Genomic DNA, 26,290 nt, shown 5'->3' with positions numbered 1-26,290 from the left:
CTTTCCCGTTATCAGTCGACTATTTTTTCGGCAACAAGGCAATCTATCAAGCTAAACATTCGGAGGATCTTATAGTAAATTACAAAAATATTGAAATTTTCGGTAAAAACCAGTTGATTTGCATCTGAAGGTTTGGCTATTTCAATTGCAATTGATTAGGACTCTTCATTAAAGGATAGTATTAACTGTCAGAATTAACCCTGCATTTCATGATTTTTTATTATAATTAAAAATCATTTTTAAAAAAAACTTGAAATTATGTGTAGGTACCTTCATGAAGAAACTTCACTTTCTGCACGGAAGAATACGTTTTCTCAGGCACTTCTCCTTGTACATCTTGGAGTCCATGATCTTTTTTGTCACAAAAAACCGGGGTTTTTCGTCCGCAGCTGCAAATAATGCTTAGTTCTTTTAGAAATAGGACACTTTCTTTTGACGATAGCTCATTTACTAGTAACATTCACAATTTTGACAGCATTTGGTTGCCTGTAAAAATTACTAACCGACTTTTTTTCAAAATTTTAAAATCACGCGTTTGTGAAACATTTTCGATGCAAGAGAAATAGAAATATTTTTGTTTTGGACAGTTTCCTTCATAATTAATCATTATCAAGTTGGTAGCTAACAAAACCGTTTATTTTTTAAATAATTATCATGTATGAGTGGTGGAAAAGTATGCAATAGAGTACCCCAAATGACCCGACATTTTTTTTCATTTTTTTAAACGAACACAAACACATACAGATCTCAATGAAACTTGATGTTTCTTCGAAGAGATTCCTTTTTTCTTAACTCTAAGCGAACATTTTTCGAGGATATGGTGGCTAGCATCTAGCAAATGCTTAAACCACCAACCCACAGAAAGTGTGGGGCCGTGACCGGGATTCCATCTCACGCCCGCTGGCTTAAAAGACTTGAAGACTATCGTCTACGCCAAATTCATGCCAAATTTGGGCCAGATCGGATCACGAGAAAGGGTCGCTCAACGCCTTAAGCCTTAAGTTTGTATGGAATTTTGATACATTTTGTTCGGGAGGAACACGAAAATCCAGTTTTCTATGAATAACTTTGATCCCTTTCGGCCGATTTCTTTTGAAGACGGTTTTTCTTAAAGCTCAAACTATGACAAAGATTTCATCCGAAAACTGCATTTCGATCCAAGTTAAGTCACAAAAGTTATTAAGCTTCAAAAAATAGTAATATTTTTTAAGGGTGATACTCATCACTATTAATGAGGGACACTGTTTCGAACATTTCGACGCAGCATTAACAGTAAGTTTAATAACTTTTACATCTTAAGTCGAATCGAAATGCAATCTTCGGATAAAATATTTGCCATAGTTTAGGCTTTAAGAAAAACCGTTTTAAAAAGAAATCGGCCGAAGGGGACCAAAGTTATTTATGAAAAACTGGGTTTTCATGTTCCTCCCGAATCAAATGGCTCAAAATCCCATACAAACATTAGGATCGTTGAGCGACCCCTTCCAGTGATCTGATCTGGTCCAAATTTGGCATGAGACCTTGTACAAGGCCTATGATCAATTTAAGCTTGTAGCGCATAACATTTCGTAAGCTTGAAATTTCTCATACAAATTTGGGGCAGTCTAGTATGCAAGCATGTATTTGCTGATTGTTTTGTATAAAATATAATGATTTCCCAAACTTTCCCCCTGTGGAAAAACTACAATTTTCAAAACAAAAACTTTTGTTTTTGCTATTTTAAAAAGCCTAAAAAAACAGTCTTGTATGTACCCTTTAAAACATACGATCTATATTAACCGTTTATACTTTAAAATTAATCTCATGATGGTTTTACTTCGTTATTGTCTGGTTTTACCATCTGAAATTCCATTAAAAACGCTTTTAAGTGGCTCAAAAATAATCAAGTTTTGTTAATTTCGAAACAGCTATATCCAATAAATTGCCATCAGTTTCTTTAAAAAGAGAAATATTGGACCGAAAAGTAGCAGGAATTGAAGGAGGGTGTATCCACCTAAAATACAGATTAGTCGAAGTCAAAGTTGGAACTGATCAATATCATGACTGAAAAATGTGTGCACCCGCCGATGGGAATAAAGTAGAAATTTTTCTTAAAAAAACGATAAATATTTTTTGTCAAATTTTATTCATGAATTGTTATAAGATAACCTTTATTTCCTTTATAGAAAGAAATTCGATCAAACAAATGATTTTTGAGACACACGCATTCGTAACATCCCACTTCCGGGCACGTCCTTTGGCTACTAAATTCTGCTTCAATGTCCGGTTTGATTGCTTACTAGCCCGATAAGATCGTATTTCTTCGCGCAGACGAATCCTTCTGACGGTGCACCGGTTTGCCTTGATCGAATAAAATCGAATCGCGATGAAATTTTAAGCACTGAAAGAGGACACATTCCAAAACAAAGTTCTGTCAAACATTTCAGATCCGATTTAAGATGAACTATGCTTTATGACCTCCTTATGACCTCCAACTATTGTGTTATTCCATGAAATTATAAAACTAATTGATTTTAATGAAATTACAACTTTGACCTATGAGAGATGTCAGATTCTAGCATTTTCAATTAAATTAATCTAAATATTGCTGAACAAACTGAAATTTTACTTATAAAAATAAATAGGCGCATTCAACCCGCATGGTTTGAGGTTTGACAATTAACACAACTTTTATAATAAAAAAATTGTTTTCTAGAAAACTGAAGAAGATTTCCATGTAAAAATTACTCTAATGTATAGAAAGCATATGTCTTCACTGTCTGCACATGTGTAGGTATATAGTTTTAATACACATATCTGATGACATATTTGATAAAATATGTTCTCTGCTAAATAGGCGCATATAGCCTGCTTCTCCCCTATGTCGTTCTTAAACTTCTCCACCGTTTTTTTGGATTTCACATTTTGTCTAATACAAGAAGGATGTTGGTGAAGTAGGTACCCACGCGATTTATCTGTTGAACTTTAAAATAAGCCTAAATGTGCTTTTGAAATGGTGTCACGATGATACACATCATAAAAATTCAAATCATTTTGTACATCCTGTACGAAACCACAGTTGGCGACGACCGAAATCAACCGAATAAAACCACAGCCCTTGAAAAAATAAAGGATTCGTTGAAAGTTGTTTCGGAAAACGTTACCCCGCAATAAAAGGTTAACACCAGGCCTACTGAGCTCTAATCGTTCGCCCAGCTAGTGTGAATTCCGCTATAAGGAGCTGTTTATGATCCAGGACGTGGTTGCATTTGACATAAAACACGTCTGGAGAAGACCGGGAAAATCCCAGCAAACCGAATGTGGTTTTTCCCCACTATAAAACTATGCCGCTAACCCTACCAAAAAGTTCGGCGACGGTTGGGCGAAAAAGGCCGACTTTCCTTAACCACCTTCCGCGACGTATGTGTGATGTGGTTTCCGGAGAAAAACAATGGCTTTTCCACGGTCTGTCTCGCGGTAGACCGAAAAGTGGCGGGTTCCGGGACATCATCACCGTCTGCTGGAACCGGCTGATTCTTGTTTTATTTGTTTCCGGCAATATGCTGGAATTTCTGTTCGAGATTCCGGTACTCTTTCCGTCCGGAGCGTTTATTCTGGTTAAATGGTCTGTGAATTGAAGAAATTTATTGTTTCGCAAAACATGGTGGAATGGTTTTTTGTTGTTAGATGTTAGAAAACAAGGGTGACATTAATAAACAAACAGATCAATTATTGTAAAAACAGTCTGAAGTCTGAGTATGTATATTGTATACCTTTAAATTTACAGAAGATTTTTTTTTAATATTTATCAGATTTCTACGAAATGCTTACTGATGCAAATTTCAACATACAATATCCATTTTCGAAATGCGGTTCAACATGCTTGTCATAAGCTAAACCCATTCGAATCAAAACCAACCATAAATCCGGTCCTCATCAAAAATCACACACTCTCCCAGATGAACTTTTGATGGCCGTTAAAGTTTATTACGAGCTGCAATATTCATTCGCTACCAAATCATCTCGGAAAGTTGGCCAGAACGTGGAATAATTTCTGAACGCTGCTTTTTTGATGTTGATATAAATCGAGGAACGTGTGTCTCCTCCCGAGAAAAAGGGCTTCGACTGGAGACAATTCCCCAACTTTTCCCACTCGGAATGGCCCATAACCGTTTAAAGTAATTGATATTTTTCCTCCCCCGGGAAAGCTTCTCCATGGTTGTTCGAGTCAACTGCTAGTATGTATGTAGGTTATGAGATCTTCTACATATGCACGGTGTAATAATATCCGATTGCCACACAGGGACCTGTCTCGACTTTCACATTTGAATCCATCCGGAAAGAAGGCATCCCCTGATGGTGGATGTGGCATGTGGATGGGGGTTGCTGATGGTAAAGTCATGCGGCCACATCATCGTGTCATAAAACACGGTCCCATAATGGTGCTTTGATACTGTTGGAAAAATTCTAACCCCTTATGGTGTTCGCTTCTAGCATCCGACCACAAATAGGATTTGAAAAAAATTACAACAAGGTTTGAAACTTCAAATACCTAAGAGCATGTTCACTCTTGTTTGGAAAAATTAGTAGAAATTTGGACATTTGTAGCACATTTTGAAAACTTCACCATGCAAAAACATTTTCAAGCTCTGCGGCCATCAAGTTTTGTCCACCGGACTCGGTTCCCACTTTATTTTTATATCCACAAAGCTGCTTTCCTCTCCACCCTTCTGAATTCAATTTCAGATCGCTGGAATGCTCAATTCTTCCATTTCCGCCAACTGATTCAGCGAAAAGTTGGAGATAGTGTTTGTACAGTGTACACGTTATATTTTTTCTTTTTTACGTGGAATTGCTTTTCATTTTCAATCCTGAAAAGTATAGCTCACGATACATAGTGTTTTATGTTAAATTATTAACAACAAAACCCAGCAGAAATCAGCTGTCCTCCGGAATGAGCAGGGTTGTATCAAAATCTTGCTTACATATAATGGGACACCTTAAAGTATAATTTTATCACTTTCCTTAGTTTAACTATCCTTGCTTATTATTGTTTTGTTACTTGCGGACCACGGTCACAAGGAAAAAATCAATTTCCGAATTTTTTAACGCTCCTTCAATTCGTTCGAAGTTGGATGGACACGTTTTAAAATCCTACAAATACAATTCTTCTAATGATAAAGAAATGTTTGAGGATGAATACAGTAGCTTACGTTTAGTAATTTCTCCTTATACTTCTTTCTGTCTTGATTCCAGAAATGTGTTTCCGCTAACCACCTTTTATTTTAAATATGCTTAGTTTAAAAATGTTACACAATTTCTCAACTAATTTCTCACCTCCACTCAATTCAGCTTTAAGAGGTAATTTGGCACTTTGAGAACTGTGTTCCCACGTAGTTGTCTCCTTTACTTGAGCGATTGCACTTCAGTTTCACCTCCGTACTATTAATTTCAGCTAGCACTTTTGCTCTAGGATTTAGAAACTTTCAATTAGGTCTAAGTATAAAGTTCGCTCGTTTACGCCTATGCCTACCTTAATTTGTAAGAACAGATTATGAATCGCAATGTACAACAGAGTATTTATAAGAAACTTGTTAAATATGCCTCTATTGAAGTTGATACGCAACCACAATCTCTCCGTACTTGTTTGTTTTGTTTTGTCTTTTCCTCTAGCTTGGCCGCCTAATTTGCCGAACTCACTTCTCACTTATGTTTTCGAACTCATCATGCCATTCATTTATCGACCTGTCATTAAGATTAGATGCGTTCAATGCCGTCGATTTCAGTATCGGTCAGTTCAATGACACTTATGCTTATGCTTGATACATACACAGGCAGATCTTGTCAGAATTCTGGTAGGTAGTAAAGGTACATTTTCTACTCATCTTTATTAGGCCGGGCCCACTGTGCAGTATTGGAGGCAAAGACAACTGGAACACAGGGAGGAAGAAACGTGGACAACAGTTCCATACGTTCCCATGATTTAATATTTTTTACGTTGATAGTGTGCTCCTGGATTCCGATCCCCGATCAGTGTTCCTAATATAACTCATTTTTACTGGGCGTTTCTGATGGGAATTCTCAACGGAATGAACAACATACGTATTGTTTCGTTCAATGTTGTTGATCCAATCAGATCGTCCGATGACACTCAAATCATCGATGAGAAAGGAAAAACATCGCACGATGCTTGCTGTCAAAACAGAGCAGTACTATAAAGCAATCGGTATCTCACCAATGAGAGACACGCTCGGCGGATCATAGACGCCTTGACCCAGTAAACATGAATCGGCAGAGAGGTTACTCAAATCCCCAGAGGAATCATAACGATCTCTCTGGCGATTTTGCATCATCACATCGTCAGAGAGGAACACGCTATATGCGTGTCTCGGGTGAGTGCTACGAGATCTGAGTAGAAATGCTTAGACCCGCCCCAAGAGAGCACGATCCTAATTGTGCTCGAGTGTTCCTATCGTGGTGTGTTCGGCTCAGATCAGGCAGACGCTTGCCTTTTTCCCGCAGCGTACCAAAACAGATACATATAAAAAACAATTAAATTTATATTTACTGATCTAATCCGTAGTTTTCAGAAAACTTAGGGCAATAGTGTTTGATTGAATTTTCTTATACTATATTCCTTTTTCCAAATTATAAAATTCGAAATTCTAATTTCTTTTTCAAAATCTTCTTGTATTTTTTAATACCCGGCTAAGAATTGTTTATATGCAAATAGATATAATCAGAACAATATAATCAAGCTTCAAAATAGGGAATTTCGATTCATAATTTCTACATGTCAATCTTTTGACTCAGATACAGAATTTTAATTCAAATTCAGAATCCAGATTCTTGTTCGGAGTTATCGACTGTGATTCTTATTCGATGTTTTGGTTGTTGGATGGCCAACTCAGTCTTAAAGACCATTCAACAACAAAAACATTGTAGGTATCCAGATTCAGATTTGAGATACTACTACTCCTTCTACTACTCCTAAATAATGAAATGTTGCAGGGTAAAGTATGGTGTACGTTAATAAGTTTCCTCGCAAAAATGCTCTTTCGCTCTTTTCAACATCTGTAAAATTTTCTTCTCACTTCTCTATCCATCTTTATCAATTTCAGAACTACTTTTCACCGATATGCCGAAAAATAAATTTACAAGATTTGAGATACAGAATTCAGATTTAGAATTTAGATTTAGAATTCAGATTCAGCTTTCAAATCAAATTTTAGATAAAGGTTTCCGTGTCAGATTTCAAATTTATTTTTCAAAATAATTTTCAAATAATTTCAGATTTATATTTTAAAATTTAGATTCAGATTTATATTTAGAATTTCAGGTTTCATTTTTCAAATTAAGATTTCAAATCCAGATTTCAGATTCAAACTTCAAATCCAGAAGTCTGATTCTCATATTCAGTTTTCAGATTTAGATAGGGGAGAGTGGGGTATCGTGGGCCATGGGGGAAACGTGGGCCACTTTTAATATCTCAGATGTGTGTTGAGATAAAAATCTCAAACCAACTGTCATCGTCGTCGCTTTGCGTGAGCATATATTCCTATATGTTGTTGACTGAAATACGCATCATCTGCTTCTTTTATTTATCAAGCTAAAAAAATTAGAAAAATTTACTTACATAATTAAAAAACCACCCGCTAATTTCATCGATGGGGAACCTAAATTGCATAACAAAAATATGCTCATACGCTTATGATCTTAGTTTTGTCATGATCTTTCACGAGGAAAAAGAATTTTTGATGAAACATCAATAAGTCACACAAACGCAACCAATTTGCAAATCATAGCTTGTGGGGAATCGTGGGCCACACATCTTGAATCACCTATATTTTTATGTTTTTAAACACATTCAGACCTTAAAATATGTTTTTTCTATCTGTAAAGTTTTCCTATGCCAAATGAAGAGTTATGAAAAATATTTTGTCCATCCTATATAAGAAATTTTGCCAAAACGTTCGCGAGCCAGGTTTTGGAATCTATGCGATCATACACAGCTCTCTTTTTTATTTCATCATCTGAAATTGCTTTAAAATAACGAAATGAGTTAGGAAATAACAGTTTTCGATCAACTCATAAACTTTGCATGTTATTTGGTCAATTTGGATTTGGTGGCCCACGATTCCCCCACCATTTTTCAAAATCCAAAAAATATTGCTTTTTTTCAAACAGTCAGAATTTGGGGAAAATAACTTATTAAAAATTTTAAAAAAATACCTTATGATACCTTGAAAATGTAGAAAACCATGCCATATTTTATTTTCATTTTATCTTTTATAATAAAGAAGTTTTAGAACAACGAAAAAAAGTGGCCCATGATTCCCCACTCTCCCATATAAGATTCAGCTTTATCAGATTTTAGATTCAGATTTCAGATACAGACTTCGGTGTCTGATTACAGATTCAGATTCAGCATTATTAAGATTTCAGATTCAGGTATGAAATTCAGATTTCAGATTTGAAAATCAGATTAAGCTTTAAATTACAGATTAAGCATAATTCAGATTTTTTCTTCAGATTTCGGATTAAGAATTCAAATTCACAATTCAGATTCACATTTTGGAATTCTGATTCAGATTTAGAATTAAATTCAGATTTCAGATTCATAGTTCAGATTTAGAATTTATTTAGAAGCAAAAATCGTATTCAGATTTAAGATTCAGAATTCACATTCTTATCCAGAGTGGTTATTTGTACTTTTACCACAGAGAACAGACGTATAAGCTCGAAAAATCTTTAAAAAAGTGTGTAAAATTTCATATGCTGACACCCAAAAATATGTTGAAAATTCATTTGAAACAGTGTCATCTATTGCGCCGTTTAAAAGTTACAAATCAAATTTTCACAGTTCTCGTTCGTGTATTTGGAGACATCTGGTGGCTAAGCCAAAAAGGAAAAATTGGTTAAAATGTTCGTTGGAAATTTTACACAAGTTTCGTGAGAAAGTTTGAACGTCTGTTCTCTGTGTTTATTCAAGAAAAATATTCTGTTAGGCTTCTGCTTTTCCAAATCCGAATTGCCGGGTCTTACGCTTAACCCCTGCCATCAGATTTTGTACAGCCACCTAGCCCTCCTTCTTCGCCGCAGAAAGCCAGTTTCCTTGAACTGCTGCTCGTCCTTAGCAGTTTTTTTGGTCTTCTTTAGGTTCCGCTTGACAATAGCCCAGTATTTCTCAATTGGGCGGAGCTCTGGCGTGTTGGGAAGGTTCTTGTCCTTGGGAACCACCTGCACGTTGTTGGCGGCGCACCACTCCATGGTATTTTTACCGTAATGGCAAGATGCCATATCCGGCCAAAACAATACGGAACAACCGTGTTTCTTCAGGAAAGGCAGCAGACGTTTATTCAAACACTCTTTCACGTAAATTTCTTGGTTGACAGTCCCGGAAGCTATGAAAATGCTGCTTTTCAAGCCACAGGTACAGATGGCTTGCCAAACCAGATATTTCTTCGCGAACTTTGACAGTTCCCCTTCCTTTTGCCGTATAAAACTCTTGTCCCGGAAACTGCTTGTAGTCGGCTTTGACGTAGGTTTCGTCGTCCATTACCACGCAGTCAAACTTCGTCAGCATCGTCGTGTACAGCCTCCGGGATCGCGCTTTGGCCGTCGTATTTTGTTTATCATCGCGATTTGGAGTCACTACCTTCTTGTAAGTCGATAGTCCGGCTCGTTTTTTTGGCTCGATGCACGGTTGTAGACGATACACCCAGCTTATTTGCGGAATCTCGGAGAGAGAGGTTAGGGTTTCACTTGAAATTACCGGCAACTCTCTTTGTCGTCTCAGTGGCTTCCAGTTTTCGATTTCCCCCCGATCCAGACTTTCTGGCTGTCGACAAACGTTCCCCGCATGCGTTGGCGAAACTGCGATGAATCCGTGCACCCATGGTTGATTACCTACATACATACATATACCAGAAATAGAAAATAGACTTTAAAACCACCAAAAAAGTATTGACAACCATTCAAAATAAATTGATTGAAGAGACTACGTTTCGGAAGAAAAAAATGTATTGAAAATTTGAATATTTTTTTCCAAGAGAAGTTTCCAGAAAACATTCATTTTTTCAATTAACGTTGATTAATTATTCTCTTGACTGCTTGACTGCTCTTGACGGATTCCCGCTCTAAACAGCGCCTAAGGAAAACGATGCTCAAAGTTTTTACTTCGCCGAGGGAAACTAGAAACGACGATCACTTTTAACGATTGACACATTTGGAAGTACCATATTTCAATTTTATTTTTCCAAGTTTTAAATCAATTTGATCACTAAAATATTGAAAAATAAAATTTTCCTCGACAGAGAAATTTGCAATTTTTTCTATCAATCTGTAATGTTCTCACTATTATAGAAATTACTGAACTTACTGAACTGTACGCTAATATAGAATTTAAGGATATCAAGTAGTAGGTTTTTCCGAAGTTTAAATAAAACACACGCTATTAAGATTGCCTCCACCTTAACTGATGGCTAGACTTAAAGTGATCTCTTCGATCAGCTTTTATTCTTTTCATGTTCGAATTCTCTCTCGAGATAGTTCACGCTTAACTTAAATTATTTACAATTGCATGTGGGATACCACACAATCCTTTCTTGAATTGCTGCCAAGGCCAACTCAAAATCATTTTTCATTCGATTTCATTCCCATTAACAGGGCCACTCCCGGGAAAGGTCCCGTAAACATCTGTAATTGTTTCACACAGGATCTCGGTTTCAAGAGTAAACAACAGCGACATAAACGACAGACAGGCTTTCAAAAACACGTTTGAGCCGATAAGAAAATAAGAGCAATGAAAAAAAAAAGTTGGTTCACAAACGAAAACGAACCAGAACCTCCCTCCCCGGGATCATTAGGCAGCCCTTCCCTAAGGTGCTCGGTCTAACAAATGGCATCCCGGAGTCGGGCCGCCTGTAAGGACGTGTAAAATTACAAACAATTTTCCCCCTCGATTCTTTTCTCTGTGGAACTTTCGCCAAAGAATCTCACGCGTCAACAGCTTTCCAGCCAGTCGCTCTGCTCGGTGACGTGGCAGCAGCAGAAACAGCCTCTGTGTCTTAGAGCAAATAAACCCAAACCTAACCTCTCCTGGACCAAGAACTTCAACTGCCTGGCCAATGATCCTGGAGTTGGGGTAATGATTTGCCAGAAATCGCTCGAGACTTTCTTCCTTCAGTTGTTGTTGTTTAGAAAGGAGCGCGTTCTCATCGTGTTAATCAAATAATAAATGACACTTTAGTTATTTTGCAGGCAGCCCCCAAGTAGGCGACGACATGCCACGCCACGAGATGTTCTCGCTTAACTTGGCTGGCAGGCAGGCGACAAGACTAAAACAGGGAGCTCTGAAAAATTCCACAATCCGCGCGACGAAATTAATGTGACGTTGATTAATCGTTTGGAAATTTGATTTCCACTTTCCAACAGCAGCCGAGGCAGGGTAGCCAGGGCCAACTTTGATGGATGGAAATTGGGACGCAATTTTTCGGCAGGGTCGGTCCCAGCTGGTTGTAGAAAAAGTGCGGAACCCAGATGCTGTCGGGATGATGGAATGGGTTGCTATGGGATGTAGAGCGTTGTTTTGACATATTCATAGCAGAAGCTTTAAACGAGTGAGTGGAAGGACAAGGAAGGAGTATCGACTATCAAGGTTTGGAAATTCATTCAATTATGTTTAATCCTTGGGAAGTGTCATGGTAATATTGAGTTCAATCCCGAAGGAATTGATAGACAGTTGAGACCCTCAAAGCCAAAGATGTGTAGGTGCAAAAATGATCAATTTTTAGTCAACGATTCTGCATATTTCAAACTATTTTTGGTGATTTTTTTCAGATTTTAGGTTTTTTTACATAGATACCAATTCTCCCATTGTGCATTCTCTCGTCAATAAAACATTATTGAACTTTTTTTACGGTCGCCATTAAAGAGGCAAAGTCCATAAATAGTCAATTCATCAGTAACGGATGGTTAAATTCATTGGGATTTTTTTATTCCAGCCTTGTACATACTTGTTAGAATAGAGTTTTCGATCAAATGTTTCTATCTGAATATTAAATAAATCTGTTTAATAAAAAGGTAAACATCGACAGTAAGTTTCTGTCAATCTCAATACCCAAACGACACCAATCTGTAGCCTCTTAGTTGAGTAAACAAATTTATCGTCACATTTAAGCCGGCTACAAGCCGATGTGGTCAATTTCGACCGACACAGAACGCGAATTACCGATGGCAAAACGAAATTAATGAAACCAGATAAGGTTCAATTAAAATTTCTTTGATTTCCTTTGCCCTGTCTCGTCTTGTCTTAAACTTGGAGCTTAGGGGGATTCGGTTGTTGGTACTTTAGTTTCGACGATTACGTTAACCCCACCCCCAGTTTTCTTCCACCCTTTAGCTTCTGCTTAGCTTCAATGTTTTGCAATTGATTCCAAATCTTTGCGGCTGGAGGCTTACTTTAAAATGGTTCCGTAATTCTCAACCCTCTCTCGGCGCAAAATGTAGGTCCTATCTACATGCGGTAGCTTGTTGCACCTTTATAGGTTTACCGATTGAGAGATACAGAATACAGAATGTGCTCCGTGATGCTGCCGTTTTGTGTGGCACCTGAATTGAACCATGATGATGTTGTTTATCCTGTAAAAAGCCGCCCTCGGCAATTAAGTTTACTGTTTCAGATTTAGATACAGAAACAACCATTGGCATCGTCTCGATTCATTCGGTTTCTTGTTCAGTGTCTCTGCTGTTTCTTGAAGGAAGACAATCTGTAGGTACCTACTTCTCGGTTGGCTGAATCAATGTAACTCAATAAAATGTAAGATTTGCTTACCAGAAATCAGGGAACGTTTATTCAGAACAATGCATGGCAAGGGAAGTTCTAACCGGATCCATAGCTGGTTTTCAATGTGGATCCCGGCCAATCTTTTTAATCATATTTGTAAATTTTGTCATTGAAATTTTTGTTATTTTGTAATTTTGTAATTTTTGTAATTTTGTAATGTTTGTAATTTTTTGTAATTTTTGTCATTTTTGTCATTTTTGTCATTTTTGTCATTTTTGTCATTTTTGTCATTTTTTAAATATTTGTAACTTTTGGAACTTTTGTCATTTTTGTCAGTCTTGTAATTTTTGTAATTTTTCTAATTTTTGTAATTTTTGCCATTTTTATAGTTATTGTAATTTTTGTAATTTTTGTAATTTTTGCAATTTTTGTAATTTTTGTAATTTTTGTAATTTTTGTAATTTTTGTAATTTTTTGTAATTTTTGTATTTTTTCTATTTTTTGTAATTTTTGTAATTTTTGTAATTTTTGTAATTTTTGTGCTTTCTGTAATTTTTGTAATTTTTGTAATTTTTGTAATTTTTGTAATTTTTGTTATTTTGTAATTTTTGTAATTTTTGTAATTTTTGTAATTTTTGTAATTTTTGTAATTTTTGTAATTTTTGTAATTTTTTGTAATTTTTGTACTTTTTGTACTTTTTGTAATTTTTGTAATTTTTGTCATTTTTGTAATTTTTGTAATTTTTGTAATTTTCGTATTTTTTGTAATTTTTTAAATTTTTGCATTTTTTGTAATTTTTGTAATTTTTGTAATTTTTATAATTTTTGAAATTTTTGAAATTTTTGTAATTTTTGTAATTTTTGAAATTTTTGCCATTTCTGTCATTTTTGTCATTTTTGTCATTTTTGTCATTTTTGTCATTTTTGTCATTTTTGTCATTTTTGTAATTTTTGTCATTTTTGTAATTTTCGTATTTTTTGTAATTTTTTAAATTTTTGCATTTTTTGTAATTTTTGTAATTTTTGTAATTTTTATAATTTTTGAAATTTTTGAAATTTTTGTAATTTTTGTAATTTTTGAAATTTTTGCCATTTCTGTCATTTTTGTCATTTTTGTCATTTTTGTCATTTTTGTCATTTTTGTCATTTTTGTCATTTTTGTCATTTTTGTCATTTTTGTCATTTTTGTCATTTTTGTCATTTTTGTCATTTTTGTCATTTTTGTCATTTTTGTCATTTTTGTCATTTTTGTCATTTTTGTCATTTTTGTCATTTTTGTCATTTTTGTCATTTTTGTCATTTTTGTCATTTTTGTCATTTTTGTCATTTTTGTCATTTTTGTCATTTTTGTCATTTTTGTCATTTTTGTCATTTTTGTCATTTTTGTCATTTTTGTCATTTTTGTCATTTTTGTCATTTTTGTCATTTTTGTCATTTTTGTCATTTTTGTCATTTTTGTCATTTTTGTCATTTTTGTCATTTTTGTCATTTTTGTCATTTTTGTCATTTTTGTCATTTTTGTCATTTTTGTCATTTTTGTCATTTTTGTCATTTTTGTCATTTTTGTCATTTTTGTCATTTTTGTCATTTTTGTCATTTTTGTCATTTTTGTCATTTTTGTCATTTTTGTCATTTTTGTCATTTTTGTCATTTTTGTCATTTTTGTCATTTTTGTCATTTTGGTCGTTTTTGTCATTTTTGTCCTTTTTGGTCATTTTTGTCCTTTTTGGTCATTTTTGATATTTTTGTCATTTTTGTCATTTTTGTCATTTTTGTCATTTTTGTCATTTTTGTCATTTTTGTCATTTTTGTCATTTTTGTCATTTTTGTCATTTTTGTCATTTTTGTCATTTTTGTCATTTTTGTCATTTTTGTCATTTTTGTCATTTTTGTCATTTTTGTCATTTTTGTCATTTTTGTCATTTTTGTCATTTTTGTCATTTTTATCATTTTTGTCATTTTTGTCATTTTTGTCATTTTTGTCATTTTTGTCATTTTTGTCATTTTTGTCATTTTTGTCATTTTTGTCATTTTTGTCATTTTTGTCATTTTTGTCATTTTTGTCATTTTTGTCATTTTTGTCATTTTTGTCATTTTTGTCATTTTTGTCATTTTTGTCATTTTTGTCATTTTTGTCATTTTTGTCTTTTTGTCATTTTTGTCATTTTTGTCATTTTTGTCATTTTTGTCATTTTTGTCATTTTTGTCATTTTTGTCATTTTTGTCATTTTTGTCATTTTTGTCATTTTTGTCATTTTTGTCATTTTTGTCATTTTTGTCATTTTTGTCATTTTTGTCATTTTTGTCATTTTTGTCATTTTTGTCATTTTTGTCATTTTTGTCATTTTTGTCATTTTTGTCATTTTTGTCATTTTTGTCATTTTTGTCATTTTTGTCATTTTTGTCATTTTTGTCATTTTTGTCATTTTTGTCATTTTTGTCATTTTTGTCATTTTTGTCATTTTTGTCATTTTTGTCATTTTTGTCATTTTTGTCATTTTTGTCATTTTTGTCATTTTTGTCATTTTTGTCATTTTTGTCATTTTTGTCATTTTTGTCATTTTTGTCATTTTTGTCATTTTTGTCATTTTTGTCATTTTTGTCATTTTTGTCATTTTTGTCATTTTTGTCATTTTTGTCATTTTTGTCATTTTTGTCATTTTTGTCATTTTTGTCATTTTTGTCATTTTTGTCATTTTTGTCATTTTTGTCATTTTTGTCATTTTTGTCATTTTGGTCGTTTTTGTCATTTTTGTCCTTTTTGGTCATTTTTGTCCTTTTTGATATTTTTGTCATTTTTGTCATTTTTGTCATTTTTTTCATTTTTTTCATTTTTGTCATTTTTGTCATTTTTGTCATTTTTGTCATTATTGTCATTTTTGCCTTTTTTGTCATTTTTGTCATTTTTGTCATTTTTGTCATTTTTGTCATTTTTGTCATTTTTGTCATTTTTGTCATTTTTGTCATTTTTGTCATTTTTGTCATTTTTGTCATTTTTGTCATTTTTGTCATTTTTGTCATTTTTGTCATTTTTGTCATTTTTGTCATTTTTGTCATTTTTGTCATTTTTGTCATTTTGGTCGTTTTTGTCATTTTTGTCCTTTTTGGTCATTTTTGTCCTTTTTGGTCATTTTTGATATTTTTGTCATTTTTGTCATTTTTGTCATTTTTGTCATTTTTTTGATTTTTGTCATTTTTGTCATTTTTGTCATTTTTGTCATTTTTGTCATTTTTGTCATTTTTGTCATTTTTGTCATTTTTGTCATTTTTGTCATTTATGTCATTTTTGTCATTTTTGTCATTTTTGTCATTTTTGTCATTTTTGTCATTTTTGTCATTTTTGTCATTTTTGTCATTTTTGTCATTTTTGTCATTTTTGTCATTTTTGTCATTTTTGTCATTTTTGTCATTTTTGTCATTTTTGTCATTTTTGTCATTTTTGTCATTTTTGTCATTTTTGTCATTTTTGTCATTTTTGTCATTTTTGTCATTTTTGTCATTTTTGTCATTTTTGTCATTTTTGTCATTTTTGTCATTTTTGTCATTTTTGTCATTTTTGTCATTTTTGTCATTTTTGTCATTTTTGTCATTTTTGTCATTTTTGTCATTTTTGTCATTTTTGTCATTTTTGTCATTTTTGTCATTTTTGTCATTTTTGTCATTTTTGTCATTTTGGTCGTTTTTGTCATTTTTGTCCTTTTTGGTCATTTTTGTCCTTTTTGGTCATTTTTGATATTTTTGTCATTTTTGTCATTTTTGTCATTTTTGTCATTTTTGTCATTTTTGTCATTTTTGTCATTTTTGTCATTTTTGTCATTTTTGTCATTTTTGTCATTTTTGTCATTTTTGTCATTTTTGTCATTTTTGTCATTTTTGTCATTTTTGTCATTTTTGTCATTTTTATCATTTTTGTCATTTTTGTCATTTTAGTCATTTTTGTCATTTTTGTCATTTTTGTCATTTTTGTCATTTTTGTCATTTTTGTCATTTTTGTCATTTTTGTCATTTTTGTCATTTTTGTCATTTTTGTCATTTTTGTCATTTTTGTCATTTTTGTCATTTTTGTCATTTTTGTCATTTTTGTCATTTTTGTCATTTTTGTCATTTTTGTCATTTTTGTCTTTTTGTCATTTTTGTCATTTTGGTCATTTTTGTCATTTTTGTCATTTTTGTCATTTTTGTCATTTTTGTCATTTTTGTCATTTTTGTCATTTTTGTCATTTTTGTCATTTTTGTCATTTTTTGTCATTTTTGTCATTTTTGTCATTTTTGTCATTTTTGTCATTTTTGTCATTTTTGTCATTTTTGTCATTTTTGTCATTTTTGTCATTTTTGTCATTTTTGTCATTTTTGTCATTTTTGTCATTTTTGTCATTTTTGTCATTTTTGTCATTTTTGTCATTTTTGTCATTTTTGTCATTTTTGTCATTTTTGTCATTTTTGTCATTTTTGTCATTTTTGTCATTTTTGTCATTTTTGTCATTTTTGTCATTTTTGTCATTTTTGTCATTTTTGTCATTTTTGTCATTTTTGTCATTTTTGTCATTTTTGTCATTTTTGTCATTTTTGTCATTTTTGTCATTTTTGTCATTTTTGTCATTTTTGTCATTTTTGTCATTTTTGTCATTTTTGTCATTTTTGTCATTTTTGTCATTTTTGTCATTTTTGTCATTTTTGTCATTTTTGTCATTTTTGTCATTTTTGTCATTTTTGTCATTTTTGTCATTTTTGTCATTTTTGTCATTTTTGTCATTTTTGTCATTTTTGTCATTTTTGTCATTTTTGTCATTTTTGTCATTTTTGTCATTTTTGTCATTTTTGTCATTTTTGTCATTTTTGTCATTTTTGTCATTTTTGTCATTTTTGTCATTTTTGTCATTTTTGTCATTTTTGTCATTTTTGTCATTTTTGTCATTTTTGTCATTTTTGTCATTTTTGTCATTTTTGTCATTTTTGTCATTTTTGTCATTTTTGTCATTTTTGTCATTTTTGTCATTTTTGTCATTTTTGTCATTTTTGTCATTTTTGTCATTTTTGTCATTTTTGTCATTTTTGTCATTTTTGTCATTTTTGTCATTTTTGTCATTTTGGTCGTTTTTGTCATTTTTGTCCTTTTTGGTCATTTTTGTCCTTTTTGATATTTTTGTCATTTTTGTCATTTTTGTCATTTTTTACATTTTTTTCATTTTTGTCATTTTTGTCATTTTTGTCATTTTTGTCATTTTTGTCATTTTTGTCATTTTTGCCTTTTTTGTCATTTTTGTCATTTTTGTCATTTTTGTCATTTTTGTCATTTTTGTCATTTTTGTCATTTTTGTCATTTTTGTCATTTTTGTCATTTTTGTCATTTTTGTCATTTTTGTCATTTTTGTCATTTTTGTCATTTTTGTCATTTTTGTCATTTTTGTCATTTTTGTCATTTTTGTCATTTTTGTCATTTTTGTCATTTTTGTCATTTTTGTCATTTTTGTCATTTTGGTCGTTTTTGTCATTTTTGTCCTTTTTGGTCATTTTTGTCCTTTTTGGTCATTTTTGATATTTTTGTCATTTTTGTCATTTTTGTCATTTTTGTCATTTTTGTCATTTTTGTCATTTTCTTGATTTTTGTCATTTTTGTCATTTTTGTCATTTTTGTCATTTTTGTCATTTTTGTCATTTTTGTCATTTTTGTCATTTTTGTCATTTTTGTCATTTTTGTCATTTTTGTCATTTTTGTCATTTTTGTCATTTTTGTCATTTTTGTCATTTTTGTCATTTTTGTCATTTTTGTCATTTTTGTCATTTTTGTCATTTTTGTCATTTTTGTCATTTTTGTCATTTTTGTCATTTTTGTCATTTTTGTCATTTTTGTCATTTTTGTCATTTTTGTCATTTTTGTCATTTTTGTCATTTTTGTCATTTTTGTCATTTTTGTCATTTTTGTCATATTTGTCATTTTTGTCATTTTTGCCTTCTCATTATTTTCTTCAAAATTTTAACAAATTTTCTTTGATTTTGACATTTTCGATGGAATTTTGACTAGTTCGTTCATCATTGCTTTAAACAATATCTTTCTTTCCAACCGAAATTTCAATACGATAAAGTGTAGTATGGAAAACAAAAACAAATTCATTGTCAGTCCAGTAAATCCAATTTCTCGGAAACGGATTTTTCTACTTGATTTTTTTTAGAATTCTCCCCCTTTCGTTGGAAGAATTACGTTCAAATTAACGCGATTTCTGACTGCGAGTATGAAAAAAAACAAAAACAATAGGTACGACCAGGTCACATTTCCCTTCCATCCGAACACCGTTCACGATAATTAGGTGAATGAGTAAGCACGATTGGTGGCAATAAATTATGTTTAATTTGAATGAGCGGCAGCAACAGCTAATTTATGGTTTTTGTGGACAAATTAAGCGTGACGACTTGGTTGATCGCGGGTAGATTACGATCAAATCAACACAGTGTCACTTGAGTAGGTAATATATAATTAAATTTCGGCGAATCTGGGGAAGAGATGGAGAAAATTGTAGATTCAGTATTCAGAATTCAATCCAGAATTCAGATGAAGAATTTGGATATTTTCATTAAAATTCTGAAAATTCTAAAGGTCTATCCACAATATAACTGTTTTCCACTACAAAGTTGCTTGGAGAAGTTCACGACAACAAACCCATCTCACTTGATGTCGAGGTGAAAGTGCGTGACTTGAAGGTTGAACTTGTACCGAGAAAATCATCCCCCCATTCCCTGTAGATAACAGCAGATGATTGACCGGGGCAGCAGCAGAAAAACACTCACCACTCATTCATTCTTGGACCGGATAACAGAAAGAGAAAATTTTCCTGTCCCTCATAAGATGAAAGCAATGTTTTTCCCTCATCTGGAAGAGTCCTTGGGGGAGAAAAACTCCAAAAGAAAACCGACCGAGATGCTGGTCTTTTGATCTGTCATCTTCGGTCTTTGGACCAGTTTTTGTGTGGGGGTGTTTATGATCGGCTTTCGAGTTCGGTTTTTCCCACTCATTCAGAGCTTCCCAAAACAAAAATAATATGATGAATGCCGACACAGATAAGGTCTCATTTGGCCACTTAATCATCCGGATCGTTGACACTTTCTTTCTTTCTTTCGGGTGTTTAGGAGCAAGCACACTATTTATCCTGACTTCGGACTTGGACCGGTCAAATTGGCTGGAAAAGTGGTTCTAGTTGGCTAGCAAAAGATGACGACGGCGACGAACCGGCAAAAGTGGACGGATTTTTTCCGGCTCGCCGATAATAATTGGTACGTGATTTATTGGCCGTCCAGGGGGAAATTGAGTCGTTTTGTGTTTTCGTGAATGCAAACATTTGTAATTTTTTTCTTATTTATGGTTCCTGAATCTTACAGTATTTATTTTGAGGCTATAGAAACACTTGTTTTTTTTCTCTTGAATGCGTTCATTCAACATACCGGAATTGTTAAAATTTAAACAAAATTAAGTGGAAATAGTCAAAACCCCATAAACATTTTGAGCAGAATTCAGAAATACTCGGATTTTTCGTAGGAAAGTTTCAAAATATTTAATATGTGTACAAGTTTCTGTGAAGAGAAGAAGCATTTTTGTTATGTAAGTTATGTGGTTCATTTCACTTCAGGAGCATGGATGAAAAACTGTCGAAACCATACTAATTAAAAATAATCAATGGGCGAAAATGTGTAGATGTAGGAAACATTTTGCGGAAATTTTTCTCCTAACGCTGTTGCATAGATCAGGGGGTATAAATAATTAAAATAATATTTACAATAGTTATGTGTTAGGAATCTGGAATACACTGGCAGTCAGCATTTTTCCGAAGTCAACCTAAAAAAAAATTATCTTCAAAACTTTTTTCTAACTGCCCGAATGTAAATGAAATTTCGGTGTGTTTCGTAGAAGGACTTAAAGAAAAAAAATACAGTAACGCTAATTTTTGCATGGGCAGAAAGTAGAGCTTTTCCGGTTCATTTTCACCAAAAATTAAAATATTTTGTCGGTGACCCCTCATACATTTTTTTTTAATCTTCAAAAAATAAATATATTTTTGATGTTTTCGGAATGCTTATTTTCTAAGTTTTAATTTTCAGTACTTTCAAATTGATCTGGTAACTCAACAATGTCATCAAAAACTTTTAATTTTTTTTTAAATTTTTTTAAACTAGTTACAGAGCAGTTTAAACCTTAAAAATGCATAAAAATTATATTCTAATCCTAAAATTTAAAATTTGGCTTTGGAAGGTCAAATTATCTGAAATTATTAGGATTATCTGAAATAATATGAATCCATTTGAATCCATTATCTTTAGATTTTCGGATTGTGGCAACACTGGAAGGAATTTTATTTAAAAAATCTCAATGATTAAGAAAATCCGTAAACACTAGGAACCGCTATAACTTTTTAATGATAACGCTTATCGTGATGCGATCTGGAGTAGAAACGTTTGTATTAATTTAGGCTTAGAAAAAATTAATGAGATAAAGAATATTGAAAAGTAAACGATAAGTTATAAACAATTTAAGAAGAAAATCCGTTTTTAAACTTCTCCTAAGTTAAATGTCTCAAAATTTCATTAAGCTTCGTCTTTAGAGTATTTATAGAAACATTATTGATGAGCAATTACTTTTTATATTTTTAATATCGATGATGAATGATGATGACGATTAAATTCCATGAAAGAAGAAGAGCTGGAATACAGCTTGTAATCCAGCGTGTAATTTAGACCAATTCTAACCTTTTCTACAAATGATTGTCAGGATCTTTTGGATTGAAATTATATTTAATATTTATGATGTAAATTCCTATGCGCTCACAAGATTTAAAATTATAGACATTCATTATTTTCCATGAAGCTCTCACCATTCATAAAATTTTATTGCTTTTTTCCCTATTACGGGTATTTTAATATTTCAGAAATATTGTTATGAATAATAAAGTTATTATGGAGAAAAATATTTTTAACACAATATAGATCGTTAGGGATTTAAGGAATTTTCAAAAATAAAACCATCTTTGATGTTTAATGAAAATAGGTTCATACAGTGAGGAGGAAGGGCGTCTTGCACACTGCCCTCCTCATTCAATTTGATTTCATTGAACTAAATCAGAAATATTTTGAAACAATTTAAAAACTTGTTCATCTAATTTTCTATATCCTTCGATAAAACCACAAAAAAAAATTCAATCTGCAAATCTGTAATTTTCCCTGCGGTAACATTTTAATTTTCGGTAAATAGATAATTTATGAATTTATAATACCAAAGGGTCAAAAAAATAACGACATATGACCTCATTAAAACACTTGTTGTATAAAAAGGAGAAAATTTTGAGGTATCTTTTAATTATCTCTTTTCCTGACCTTCTCCATATCGAAATATTAATTATTCCCATTTGCTCCTTTACGTTCGAAAAAGCATGTTATTTTGATATATTTTTCTGAATAGTGATTCGAAAATATCTTGTTGTTTTGATCATTTCTGAAGTTCTTTTTGCATTGTGAATTTTGGTTTAAATCTACATTTAATTCTGAAATAAAATTATGATTTGTGATTCTGATGTCTTTTGTAACTCTACTTTCATTGATTTGCAATTAATGTCAAGCTCTCATATAAAGCTTTTAATATTACATATAACTTGCAATGGATGAAATGCAATTTCAACCTTTCGTTTCGAGTAGCAAGAAATTTGCAACAGAGAATGTACGAAGAAAGAGAGAAAAAAATTGTATTCCCTAATGGGCACATTTTTTCCATTTTTTAAATTGATTTTTAACATATAATTTAAAATCATGAAATAATGAATCAATTTCAGCAAAATTTACATTTTTTCGCTATGCAAAAAATTTAAGAGCTGGTTTTGACTGAACGTGTGGAATTCAAATATTTATCTTATTTTATTCTGCCAAATATTACATTTGAGATTCAGCTAACATTTGAAAATTTGAAAAAAATCATGTGATAAATTTTTGCACTATTTAAAAAAAACTGTAAAATGTTACGAATATATTGAAAATAATATATTTATTTTTCACCAAGGGTTGAAACGACCCCTTTAACAAAGTTGTTAAATAAATTAAAATATTTAATATTCAAATCTTCAAAACACATTTTGTGAGGTCAAAAATAAATGTAGGTATTCTTTTGAATTAAGTTATCTAACCATTTTAGAATGTCGCTTTTTCTAAAGTACCTCTGAAACTTGAAAACTGGGGAAAAATCTGTATCCTAATTAAAAAAAAGATTTTTCAGATAAATTAACCACCGTTAATTGATTTTTGTAAATTTATTTTCGGCATATCGGTGAAATTTATATTCTTGGAGAAAGAATATCAGAATTCAAAATTTAAAAAAGATGGATAGAAAAGTGAGGAGAAAATTTACAGATGTGAAAAAGAGCCAAAGAGCATTTTTGCGAGGAATACTTCTCCTAAATAATGAAATGTTGCGGGGTAAAGTATGGTGTACGTTAATAAGTTTTCCTCGCAAAAATGCTCTTTTGCTCTTTTCAACATCTGTAAATTTTCTCCTCAATTTTCTATCCATCTTTATCAAATTTCAATTCTTATATTCTTTCTCCAAGAATATAAATTTCACCGATATGCCGAACATAAATTTACTAAGATTAAAAAAAGATTATAAAAAGATTTGATATTAGGTTTTGGTTTTTATGTAGGTTTATTAGTTTATCAGCATTCAGCCATCTATTTTTTTTTATATTCTCTTGTGGAAAGAAATGATTGATGCGTAACAGTTAGATATTATTCAAAATCATTGAATACAATTCATGGTATTAAGGGGGGGTAGGGTCTAACGGGTATAAAAAAAACACCATTTTCACGATTTTTTTCTAGAGCTATCGTTCAAACAAATGTATTCAAATTTTTTGCATTATACAAAGCATTGTTAAAAGAACATTTAGTAATTTTTTCGTAGAAAAATATTGAAAAATGAGCCGGTGACGGAGCATTTTCGAGGATGCCTTTTAGAAAACAGGATTTGCGGTGGACACTGTATCTCAGCACAGAATCATCTGAAGTCAAAAAATCAGAGCAAAATATTTTTAATAGATGTTTTTCTGGACCCCAACGTTTTTATTTAACTTAAAAATATTTTTATGAAATTTTTGTGGCTGTTTGAAGTAAAAACTACGATTTTTCACTTAAAAATCCGCCACTTTACACCTCTAAAATCTCCCCAAAGTAAAAAAAATCAAAAAAGAAAAACGTTGGGGTCTGGTATTTTATATGTAGAAAATATGTTCCAAATTTGAGCTCATTGATATTCTTGGTGGTTTGAGTAATAATTCAAGGATAAAATTAAAAAAATTGAAGAATTGGTACTGGTGAATTTAAAAGTACTCGTGTGATTTGTGGCTGAAATTGTGTCTTTCTCGGTCGTTTATGGTTGCTTCCTATGTGAAATTTAAATAAAGTACAACAGAACGGGAAAAGAAAGCATAAACTATTTTCATCTTGTGCTAAACGAAAATATTGCTATTCTTCTAATCTATTTGAGAAGCATAGTGATTAATGAAAGGGAGTTGTGCTGAAATGTGTGCAAAAATTGTGAAGAAATCGGATGATGAAGCCAATCGATTGCAAGCAAATCAGCAGCCAAAAGCGCGCGAGCGGCGGAATTCAACAAAACGGAGAATCCGGTGAGCTTGTTCCTTAATATTTTTGGAGTTTACCACTTTTCATTTCCTTATTCTAGCTTCTGAAAGGGTGTTTTCTAAAGATTTGTATAGAAGTTGAACACGAAATATTTTAACGAAGAATATGGGAAGAGCTACCTTCCAATTAAACGCTCAATGTTTTATTTTTCTTTACTCCACCCACACACACGATGGTTTGATCGCAGCAATCGATAATTTTTCAAAATTCATCACCAGTTATACCTATTTAGTGGGTTTTTTTTTTCTTTACTGTTCTTTCCCATTTTATTCGGGTGGGTACTTTGTTCATTTAGCTAAACGTCCGGTTGCTAATTGTTTCATGTACCCGATAGAACGTTGCTGTTAGGAATCATTTGAACTAAATTTGCTTAAAAGACACGTAATAGGTGTTGTTGGATAATTGCTGCGACTTCGAATAGATACTGCGAGTTCCGAATTTGACATTCGGATTGAGTAATTGTTCATTTCGTGCTAGGGCGATTCCGCCCAACACCGCCTGGTATAAAACTTATTTCCACATTTTTTTTGTCAATTAATTGCAGGCGTATGAATGTAAAATAATTTTAAATATAATTTATCTCCGTGTGTAAATAATCGAACACCATACTGAAGCACTATAAAACATCATTTCACATACAACATAACTTCACTTGTTTACTTAATTCATGTTGAATCAAAAATATTAACTGAAGTTTTTTTTTAAATTTTGAAACATAATCTCAAAATAGTTTTTAACAGGGTTAAGATATAAAAATGTTTTAACAATTGAAAATTTAGCTAGGATGCAAAGATAAAGTGAGCTAATATGCTCTCCATAGCATAAGAGAAGAAATATTTTTTTAATATTGTAGAGTAAATTGTTATATCAAATATTGGTGCTAAGGTAGACAGATTTTTTTTTCGATATATCACTCAAAGTGATTTTATGCTAAATCTGACAAATGCTACGTATTCAGGAAACCGAAATTTTGCAAAATGACTTTTTCAAACATATTGGCAGCAAAGACAATGCTCCTCAGTGATTTTGTTTTGGAACCATAAATGTTAAACCGACATTTGTTTCCTATTTATCGCATTGTTCGATTAAGATTTATTATATTATCAATGTTGCAATATTATGAAATCCGTAAGTCATTTTTTCGTAAATTTCCTTTATTAAAGTTTTTGATCAATTTGAAAAAAAAAAAGTAATCGTCACGTCAATTGATAAATTCCAAAATGTCATTATAAAACCTAAATTAACAATTAAACATCATAGTTGAAGGTTCTTTACAGAAACCATGACAACTGTATTGCCCCCTAACTCAACATAATATTTGAAATTTTTATTACATTAAAAAAAATCCGAAAAGTTTGGAGTATGGTCAACAAATGGGGTTGAGTTTAAAGCTGCGTTGTGATTTGAGATGTGTAAAAGTTAGATAAGGTAGACACAGTAAATGGTAAGATTTGGGTTTCATAAAATGGTAAGGTTCATTGATTTTTTTAAATGTATATACAAATATAAGAACAACCAGAATTACCGTTAAATAGAAATTTCTTACCAAATAAAATAAAATTATCATCATTTAGCTTGGAATTATGAAGTTTAATTCCTTTAAATAGCTTAAAATTTGTAAGTGCAGTTGAGTAGCCTAACTGATCATTCACAAAATAATATGATTTTTTCATTAATATTTTTAGAAACGGATTAAAAGTCGGTAAATAGAGCTATAGCTTTAACACAACTGGTAAGATTTAGGGTGGAGTATGAAAAGGTAAGAGTTCACGGAGTGGTAAGATTTCATAAGTTTTCAACAATTTAATTTATTAAATAAATTATTTTTGAACGGCCACTCAGTTGCCAGCTGGG

Source organism: Uranotaenia lowii, chromosome 3 (assembly GCF_029784155.1).
Source record: "Uranotaenia lowii strain MFRU-FL chromosome 3, ASM2978415v1, whole genome shotgun sequence".
NCBI lineage: Eukaryota > Metazoa > Arthropoda > Insecta > Diptera > Culicidae > Uranotaenia > Uranotaenia lowii.
This window is presented reverse-complemented; position numbering follows the sequence as displayed.